The following is a 9,275-nucleotide window of genomic DNA, read 5'->3' as shown; positions in this document are numbered from 1 at the left end:
TTTTTGATGTTGGTTTCAGTCATGCTCTGACATGTTTTTACTCTGTATAAAAATAAGCATCTGGCATAAACCCGGCCATAGATCAAACCATTTTGTAGCCTATTTTATAAATCATAGCTATCAGGATAGACCTAAATCTTCATGGACAGGTTAATCCTCTTACTCTTACTCTCTACATAAGGATGCAGCGTTCATATTCAAAACACTTCACAAAGGGAGACTCCTAACTGCCTTTTACAGAAGTTCAGTATTTGAGAGATTTTGATTGATGAACTTGAAAGAAAAAGGTTTTCTCCACATGTATGTTGCTGCTTTAAAAGGGAAGTCTTCAGAAGAAGCTCCAGGCCTCTGTGCACTTTTATTGGCCTTGCTAATGACACAGTGTTTGTGCGATTTTTATCAGAAAGCAGAACGTGAGAAGGAGCTAAAGTGCTTCTTGCTAAAGACTCTTGTGTACAGCTTTAGAGCAGCACATGCCGTTTTATCTGACAATCAAGATAAAACTGCCAGGGTGAGTTCACCGCTTCGGCTTTTCCTACTCTCCATTCCCATACCTGGATCATGTGGAATTCCCAGAGAAGGGCAGTAAATTGTCCAGCGGGGCGACGTTGTCCTCTCCCTCCTGAATACCTTCGACTCTGAGAAAAAGAGACAGGAGAGGAGGCATGTTGAGTTTCACCTACGTGTCCTTTCTGAAAAACACATACATCACTTCTTTTTTTTTTTTTTTTAAAGGGAGGATGTGAGCCTGAGATGGAGCAGTGTGCGTGTATGTGTGTGTGTGTTCAGTCCGTGACTTTCTCAGGTCCAACATCTTCCCAGATCAAGTGAAAAGCGGCTGTGCTTCGTGAGAAATAAAATACGTGGTTGACCTTTTGTTGATGGACAAATACGGCTGAGGTTCCTGAGCAAATATGTAGAGGAGGCTCAATCAACCTCGGCGGTTGCTCTTGATCAATATATGACGCTTACAGGCCGCAGAGAAGTTCAAACCTCGCCAAGAACATGTCAGCTCAATTGGCTAACGTCCAGAATGCCGTTTCAAGAAATGAAATCCACTGCAGGTGGTTTTATAAAGCGATGCAGTGGTCAATTCAGGACACGTTGTCAGTTCTCTGAAAGCTGAGGTGTAAGTCAATATGTTGTAGGCATTCATCATTGGATCTGAGGCCCACAGTCCGGTACATAAAAGTCAGTTTGACCTGACAGTGTTTCAGGTTTTCTCATCTTCATAACTCAAGTAATAATGCAGCAAACCTGTAGAAAGTGAGACTTCTAATGAGAGGCACATTGGACTTTTAAGTACAAACATTTTGTCTATTAATCAAAACAGAAACAAGCCTATAAAATGCCAACATCAAAGTCCCCATAGTTAAAGAAAGAGTTCAGCCTTTTAGGAAATGTGCTCATTCGCTGTGATGACATGAATCCAGGAGGTCGCTGCACCTGGCCAAGAAATAGTCCAGCACCTAACCTCTTGATGTTTTTACACTTTTTTTGGTGACCAAAATGTTACAATTAACTTTGATGAACTGAAAACACACTGTGAAAGGGTTAAAGTTCTAGGACAAAACTACGGACAACTCCCAGACCGGACAACACCGTGGTAGCAACCTGTCAATCACAAGGCGGCCACGCCCTAAAGCATACATACACATACACTTAGGTCTTTGTGTCAAGTTTAGTGAAATTTGATGGACAAATTGGCAACGTCAAAAAAACAGCAAACTGTTTTGACATTAGGAGAAGACATTGGACCGTCTTTGGAAACTATTCGGAAAAGGGCAGGCATTTGGCAGGTGATTGGATGAACCATCTGTCAATCAAACTCTTGCCGAAGCCGGTCGGGAGAAGAGCGAAAACATCTTTTCCATCAAGAAAAGCCTTCAGTGCCGTTCTTTGCTCTCCTTTCAATATGAAGAAATACTCTCCAGTCCTGATATAACTGATGCTATTTCAGCATCTACACTAACGTCTTCAGGAGCCACACCCGTAGCTGCCAGTAGCTCCTCACAGGACGCTGATTGGTGCACCGGCTTATGACAAGATTGATTTTCGTGTGATATGTGATCCCGCGATTTACACGTCTCATGTTGTGACATTGCGAGAATCCACCTGTCGTGCAAGATGAGCGGCCCTACTGTTGAGCCAAAAACGGTGGAAGATATCCTCCTAGCTCATGTCAGTTCACACAGTTCTTGCAAAATACAAATTCCAACGCCAAAGCCCTTTGGCCTATTTGCCTTCGTGAACTATATATTTCTTACATATGCTTTGCATTCCATTGTTGACCTAGCTAGGTCAACTTGCTAACAAGTAGTATTAGCTAGAAAACTAAGCTTCAAGTACATTTTGAAGCAACATCTGACGGAATCTCACTCCGTCACTTTCTGGCGTGACCATCAGAGAAAGTTTAAGGTTATATGAAGCAACAGAAGCAGCCCAATAACATTTTTTCCGGTGTTTGCATTGCTTGCGTAACCTATTTGTTCAAAAGGTGGATCACAGTTACTCATCGTACCAGCAGAGCCACCAGAGGCACTGAACGGGTACCACAATAATTCAATTCAGAAGTATAGATCAGCATAAAGCCTGCAGTAAGTGAATGACCTCAAAGCTGCAGTGAGACATACGTGTGATTTGAGGACATACAGCTGTACAAGTGTGTGAGCATGTGTGTGAGTCCGTGCACATGTACATGGGAGTGTGTTTATAACTGTTTACACTCTCCGGGTTCAAGCCTTTGCTCGGCCTGGTTCCACCGAGCAGGCAGGTACACACTGACAGGCAGGGAGGCCGAGGCAGCTTCTTAATCATTTCTCCCTCCTTTTTGTTTCTCTTTTGACAGTCCTTCGCTCTTGTGTGACGGCCCACATCGCCGCCCCGGCCTGCTTACCTTTTCAGGGCTCCTGAAGCGAGACTACTAATGCACTTGCTGCTCTGCTCGCAGCCTCGCCGCCTCGCCCTGAGCTCCAAACTCCCGTGACAGCGCAGGACGCTCACTTTGTCTGCCGTGTTTGTCCAAAAATTGTTTCAATATGTATTTTTGGGAACGGTAATGTTTGCATAATAAATCTTTGTGTCAGGAGAATACAAAAGGAGCTATAGGTCGAAACCTGGGTGGGTCGGATTGGACACTCTCTCTCTCTTTCCTCGTTTACTCTACTTTCCATTCTCTCTCTCTGCCAGGTTGTTTTTCCAGCCCGCTGTCAGTAGGTTTATATAGACATGTATCAGGCCCAGCGCAGAGGCTGGAGCTGCCTTCCCCGGAGTAACCTTTGGCAGTTCTCATGCCCCACGTTTTGCTACCATCACATGCCCAGTTCGAGAAAGGAGCTGAGAATCTGCAGAGATATACAACATGCTACAGAGAGAAACCACATGCTATAAACATTTTGTTGTCACACATTTCTAACATGATCCAACACCTATGAATCTAACATTAGTGCCAAAAAATCCAATTACCAAGCTATGTGCCGAGTAAGCTTCAAGCTCCTGGTCCTTATGCCAAAAACAACTTATCTAGAAATCACTCCTCAAGTACAATTTCATTACATTTAAACTAATCTCTTATTATGGGAACAACTTTACAAAAAGGCCAGAAGGATTTTTACAGACACTCTGGGCAGCTCTGGTGAAGTTGAGTCGAGAGACAAAGAGGGGAGGGGAAGTAATGTACCTCAAATGATGGAAAATTGGATGTGCTTCCTCCTTTTAGCCCAAAAATGAGGAAGTGGAGCAGCAACAATTGACACAAGCCAAAGAAACTGAGAGAACAAGTACAAGATCCTAACTGGCAGCAATTGTCAAAAAGTCACACTGACCTCAAGCACCAAGACAACTCAATTTCACTAAAACGACCTTAAACAGATTTATGCTTCTTTCTCATCAAATGTCCATTTGATGCTGCATATTTGAAACTCCATTTTAAAGAAAAAGGGAGTGGGTCCTCTTCACGGAGTCCGTCATGTTGCTCCGCCATGTTTCTACAGTAGCCCAAAACGGACAAACAAAACACTGGCTCTAGAGTGAGACTTTCACGTTTTTATGTTACCTGAAGACCACCGTAGTTCTCAAGACGCTTGTGAAACTGCGGTAATGTGAGCCACGGAGTGCGAAACCGCGATGCCGCCGTCTGACTTCTGTTGCTCCTATAGTGTTATTACAGTATGGTAAGAATGGCCTCTGAGTGAGGTGATGGCATTACCACGGTTTTGCACTTGGCAGCTCACGTTACCGCAGTCTTGGACTGGAAGGAGTGAGCGGAGGGGTACTCAGTTGGTTGCAATCTGCAACCACACCAATAGATACCACCAAATCCTACACACTGTACCTTTAAGGTTCGAGAAAAGATCCTGGTCGGGGCTAGAAGAAACCAACATTAACCAAATTACAGCAATGTCACACTACTTCCATCTTTGCTCATCAGTCATTATTTGTGCTGCGACAATTCGTCCTTGACAGGGAAATGTAAAAATGGGTCATTTTGGTGTTTTACCAAGCGACAAATGCTGTCCGTCTTCGTGTGAGGACAGTCTCAGAATTGGTTCAGTTTATCCATTAATAAAATTATGGAAATTGGGGTTTCTCTAATTATTTTTGTTGGATGTAGACTTTGTTTAATCTGTCAAAAGACAATCAATAGTTCGGTAAGGCAACGAAATCCATCTATTTTACTGTTTGTATCACTTAAATCACCTAAATGTGAAGAACCACACGGCCTAGTTGAGCTTCTTTGCTGCAAACCAAACAGTCTCTTGTAATCAGAGCAGCCGCATGACCTTGTGGTTTTTATTGTCCCTCGCTGGTGACAGAAGCAGACAGAGAGGGGAAGAAGGGGGGGCGGACAGTTTTCCTCGATGAGCCAGAGGCTGGATTGAAAGCGGGGAAGCAGGGGAGGAGAGAGTATAGTGATCTTAGTGGGACGGCGCAGGGCAACGCTATCCCAAACACAGCAGAGTGCTATAAGCCTCCGCCATAAATCTCCGAGCTCGGCGAGCCACAGCCAAGCTTGTTCAGTGCTGTGTGCCGCTCCAGAGGCCAGAATCCAGATGTTGGAGGGAGACGGTAAATAAAACAATCTATCAAAACTGAAGAACCAAAAAGAAAAAAAAAGAAAAAAGTGGGGGGGGATTTTTTTCCTGCAACTGATATTGGAAATCTGTTTTAAGCAATTATCAATGAGGTTGTGTCCAATAACTCCCTCAGTGAGTGGAATCAGTACTTTAATCCCAATTGGGACAACACAGATATTATAGCAGCATGCAGCTCAAGGTGTTCCTGAATACAAAACAGGCCTGTTCCTCTGGATTAGTTTTTATCATTTATAGATGCAGGTGGATTGAAGGGATAAACAGATATGCAAACCTCATTGTGGAATAAATATCCGCAGCTTAAAATCTTATTGTGCCGAGCATAGTGATGGTTTATTGTTTAAGACCTTTGCCTCTGGACATGAACTCCTGCTGGGACTGGATCCTGGAGGACCTATTTGTATCCCGTGTCCCTGCTGCTGTTGTGTCTTTCTCAGCTTTCAGTTGGCCTGATAAACAAAGCATGAAAAGGGGAGCGCACTGCTCAGATTACTACAAAACATTTAATGTTAAAGATCTTTCTTTTTCAAGAAGTGCCACAGCAAAAGCAGAGTATTGGAGGAGTCAGAGCTACCGTAGTAAGGATTTGTATACGAAAACACACACTCGTCCCATCTCGCCTTGTTTTCCATTAAAAATTGAACAACAGATTCACTTAATCTGCCCAAATGAACCTCAGGTTTCAGCAGTTGAAGGAAATCAAGTCACAGGAAGTGGAAAATTGAGTCCTTGTCTCATCGATGTTAGATCTTTCGCTCTTTCTTTTGGTTTAAACTGATCTCAGTCTCGCCGGGTTGATGAACATGAGAGCGTTGCGTGCAGTTGGATGTCACATTACAGGATTTTAGGGATTTGTGGGTATTGAGGCTCACGCTGTTTTCAAACGGTTACCTGTTGCTGCCATTTGGAGCCGCCACCGTGCACAACAGCCTTGGTTTTCAATCCCAGAAGTGAAGTGAACTAAAGAAAACTTACTTATTAATATTATATTCCATTTCTGCCCATAGATGCCCCTAAATGCCACACACCGGTCCTTTAAGAAAACAACTCTGACAGTGTCACATCAAATGGAAATATTCTAGATGTCTTGGGCCTCATTTTATGCCCCAAATTCACTCTGATATATCTGGTATCTTTGGGAACTTTGGTGTCTCTCCGCTAACTCGATTTTGATAAATGGAGCCACTAATGAGGTCTGCAGTGTTGAAGAAATAAGAGGAGATGGATAAAAATAATTTTTCTATCATAAAACATTGAATTCAAGATCAGATATCTTCACATGAATCTAAACTTCAACTCCAACCCAGCATAAGCTGCATTTTCACACCAGCAGTCAGTAATGAGTGAGTGGAGTGAGTTGATGCTTTACTTTGATGGATTATTTTAAAACTGCTAAATTTCGTGTTGAGTTCAGGAGTGTTCAACCTTCAAAATCAGCAGCCCTGGAGATCTGATCATTATTCAGGATTAGTCAAAATCTGACAAGAAGGAAGATTTCTTGAAGAGATGTTAAGATCTGGAATGACAGAAGATGGCATTGTATTTATTACTTAATTAGCCAAAAGAAGTGATGAAAAGACATTTTTTAGACCAGCTCCGTCCAAGCGTTTTGTGCTGGAGCTGCCCAGTTTTGGTGGTCGGCCTTTCAAATATTCTACCAAAAGGAAATATCACTTTAGCCAGCATTAGGTTTATGCTCAGATGAAAAACTGGAAGCTGGACGTCCGCTTCTCATCAGCACTAAGCCAAAGAGGCCCGCCGAGTTTGGATAAAGTGGAAAAAAGGGATGATGCCTCCTCTTGAAATGATGATCTATGCACCAGACCTGTTTACGTTGGTAATCTCCGAGCCCTGCGCAATCAAAACATCACTAATTTCACTGCCGATTGGAAACTGTGACATCTGCGTTTTCAACACACTTCAAGGGGGACTGCTTCAAAGAAAAAAAAAGAGAGGAGCTGGGAAGCATCCATTCCTCATAATAGCCCCAGTGATGAGAGGGTGACTTCATCTTTGTCCGCTCACATGTTTTAAAGTGGACAGATATCCATAGTGGAAACTTTATGCAGTAAATATCAAGACAGTCTGTCCAACAGACAGTTGTGTATCTGTCTGGGCAGGCTGGCTGGGTGAGTGTTTGGCTTGTTGACATGCAGGCGGACTCTCCGGCTCTGCTCCGAGTTAGAGAAAGGGCCGCGACGTCACAAAAAGGCTTTCCATCCTGTCGAGCTGCCCGGCGTCAAGCTCACAAAACCCTCCTGATTGATTCGACAGAGTCTGGACGGCATACGGTTCAAAAGCACTTCTCTGCTCCTCGCTCAGCGGAAACAGGCCTTACATACTAATGCCACCAGCTCTGCTTTATTATGATTGTCCTGGATGGGGAGCTCGCTGGGAGTCGCTAGTTGAAGGGACGAAGAAGAAGAAGAAGAACATCACTTTTTTAGATTAAAACTGCTGATTCTGCTATATGAACCAACGCACATGACTCTGCAGGTGTGTGTGTGATAATGTATCCTCAACACACACTTACAACCTCCTCTGAACTCGTCTCCTGATGGGGTGTGAGCTTGTTTTCCACCTATTCCACCGCGCATCAGCCCTTCTGTTATTTAGGAATAACTATTTACGCTGCGGGGGTGACCATCAGACAGGCCCTGGCCACAGACACACACCTCCTCCCCCTTCACACACACTCCAAACGGGGCCAAATAATCCCTCCACCTATTTACACAGGAGAGATGAGGCCACGGCCTCACCTTCAGGGCACTACTTAACTCCTCGAGTCACTCGTTGAGTAATCACAGCATTCTCCTACCTGCCTGCCTGCCTACTGCCTAATTATAGAGAGAGTGTGTGATAGGACTCATTATTTAGCAATGCAGGCCTCCCAGGTAGACAATTACACAGGCGGATTTTGCATATTATTACTATTTTGTGGATACAGTTGCATGCTGGGAGCTGGGGTCAGTATTGTGGCCAATCAAGTAGGATGACTTGCATGTTTGAGGTGCAGACTTTGAGTTGCAGCAGTGGACTAATCTTACATAACTTGATCAAATTTGACTGTTAACGTTAACTTTTAAGTGCTTTTTAGCTATCTTGTGGTAGAACAGGCGAATAATTGTCTATTTTTTACTTTATTTGGCAGAAAAAAATCAAGCAAAAGCTGCTTCTAACTAATTGCCTGGTGGGAAAAACTGATTTTTTTGTGCACAGATTCAAGCCTGAGTGTTACATCACTGCATCACCTGAAGCTTCAAGTCCATTTTGATACAGGAGTTTTTTTTTTTTTTAAAACAGCTGACTTGTGAGGATAGGTGTCTCCAAGAGGCCCCATGGGAAGGAGGTCTGTCCATGTCCTGGAGGGAGGCCCTCAGCTCCCCTTTAATCCCTCCAGGATCCCTCTCTCAGAGCCAGAGCTTTGCATCGTGCACAGCTCTTGGCCGAGTTAAAAAGGAAAGTGTAAGGGTGGGACAAATTTCACACTTTCTCCCATGTCTCAGGCCAAAAGAAGGAGCTTGTAAACCCAAGTATGTGGAGCTGGAAATATTCTCTCTGCCACACAGACGCTGTGGTGGTTCAAGTGGTGGGACTATGGCTGTGCGTGGGATGCACATGTTGGCCGTGGACGTTTCAAATCCAGAGCAAGTTTTTGTACATGAAAAAAAAAAAAACACTTATAATGGCTTTTCAGATATGGCGACTGGACATGTATAATTATTAAAACAATTATAATATATTGTTTTATTTTCACTTTCATTGCTTTATTAAATTATGTATTTATTTATTTATTATTCTATTAATTTATTTATTTATTCTTCTATTTATTTAAAGTTGTAATCAGTGATCCAGTCCGCCCACATCTTACAGTCTAAACCTACTTTAATCTCGGCTACTTGTTGCCTACTATATGTTATCTTATAACACTTATAATGGCTTTTCAGATATGGCGACTGGACATGTAAAATTATTGCTTTTTTATATTATATTGTTTTATTTTCACTTTCATTGTTTTATTTATTTATTCATTTATTTTCCTTATTTATTTATTCATTTATTTATTTATTCTTCTATTTATTTATTTATTTATTTAATGTTGTAATCAGTGATCCAGTCCGCCCACGTCTTACAGTCTAAACCTACTTTATTCTCGGCTACTTGTGGCCTACTATACGTTAG

The sequence above is a fragment of the Sebastes umbrosus genome, chromosome 17, assembly GCF_015220745.1.
Source record: "Sebastes umbrosus isolate fSebUmb1 chromosome 17, fSebUmb1.pri, whole genome shotgun sequence".
Lineage (NCBI taxonomy): Eukaryota > Metazoa > Chordata > Actinopteri > Perciformes > Sebastidae > Sebastes > Sebastes umbrosus.
The sequence above is the reverse complement of the archived record's forward strand: the minus strand, read 5'-3'. Positions refer to the sequence as shown.